The following is a 1,301-nucleotide window of genomic DNA, read 5'->3' on the forward strand; positions in this document are numbered from 1 at the left end:
CAAGGAGGCCAAAGAGGCCCCAGCCCAGCCGGCGCCAGAGAAGGTCAAGGTAGAGGTGAAGAAATTTGTGAAGATTGGCCGCCCGGGCTACAAAGGTAAGTCTATTTGGGGAGTGGGGATGCCACAGCTGACACCAGTGGGAGTGACCCATCCCTGAGCCACACAGATAATGCTGTTCACTGGCCTTCACTCGCCCACCCACCTGGGCCCTGTCCCACCTTCCTGACGTGATCCTGTCTCCAAGCACAACTGCTGAGCACAGCGTCCCTTGTGCGCGTCAGTGTCGTGGGAGCTCATAATTCTTCACATTCCTGGGAAGATGAGTGAAGGGTGGGAGGGACAGCAAGCCTGATGTGTCCTTCTCCTGTGAGCTTGGAGCTTGGCTCCTTTTAATCTGGACCAAAAGTAGAGTGGGAGAGTGAGGGTCTGTTAGCAGCAGCTTACTCGGTGGGACCATTGGCATAGAGGAGGGCTCTGAGTTACCTGAGCCGAAAAGCCAGATATGTGACCCAGCTGGAACACAAGGGACTGTGTTCTAACAAAAGGTGGGGGTGTCTTGTGGGTGACTGGCTTTGCAGACGGGACATAGCACGCAAAGGCCCTGGGGCAGGCCAGCTTGCCGAATGAGGGCGGGAGTGTCAGGATCCAAGTGCTCAGCCACCAGAGGCCTTTTGGCCATAATAGGCTGTCTGGTCCCTGTCCTGAGTATAGCTGGGGGATGTTGGAGGGCTTAAAGAGGAGTGTGACATGCCTGGGAGCTGTGCGGAGAATGGTCTGGAAGTCCCAGGAGCTCTGATGCAAAGGGCACCCTCTCCAGGAGGAAGGGGTGCAGGCCTCACTAGACCCCCACCCCCAGTGCGCGGTCCTCAGTGCTGTCCCAGGCCTTGGGTGAGGGTAACAATGTCCGTTCTCCCACCGCCACCCTTGTGGACTTGAGCAGGCGGTGCCTGCAGCACAGAGCCCTCCCAGGCCTGGGCGGTGCCCTCCAGCCAGGTAACCTCCCCCAGTGTCCCACCCTCCGTTAATGGGTCCTTAGTTTGGGAGGGCAACGAGCCGGCCTGGACCTGAGACCCTCGTGTGTTGCAGTGACCAAGCAGAGGGACACGGAGATGGGCCAGCAGAGCCTTCTTTTCCAGGTGAGATGAGGGGCCTGGTTGTGAGGGAAGGGGCTCCGGAAGGCTGTGCTGCCACCTGGCCATGTCCCCGCAGATCGACTACCCCGAGATCGCTGAGGGCATCATGCCGCGCCACCGCTTTATGTCAGCCTACGAGCAGAGGATCGAGCCCCCTGATCGGCGGTG

The 1,301-nt window shown here is 59.5% G+C and overlaps 1 protein-coding gene across 1 annotated transcript in view; it reads left to right on the forward strand.

The window, feature by feature from the left end:
- AMH (anti-Mullerian hormone) overlaps nucleotides 1-1,301 on the forward strand; it is an 8,472-nt gene that overhangs the window by 2,024 nt on the left and 5,147 nt on the right. The window lies entirely within an intron of this gene.

This window comes from Hipposideros armiger, unplaced genomic scaffold, assembly GCF_001890085.2.
Source record: "Hipposideros armiger isolate ML-2016 unplaced genomic scaffold, ASM189008v1 scaffold_275, whole genome shotgun sequence".
NCBI classification, from domain to species: Eukaryota; Metazoa; Chordata; class Mammalia; order Chiroptera; family Hipposideridae; genus Hipposideros; species Hipposideros armiger.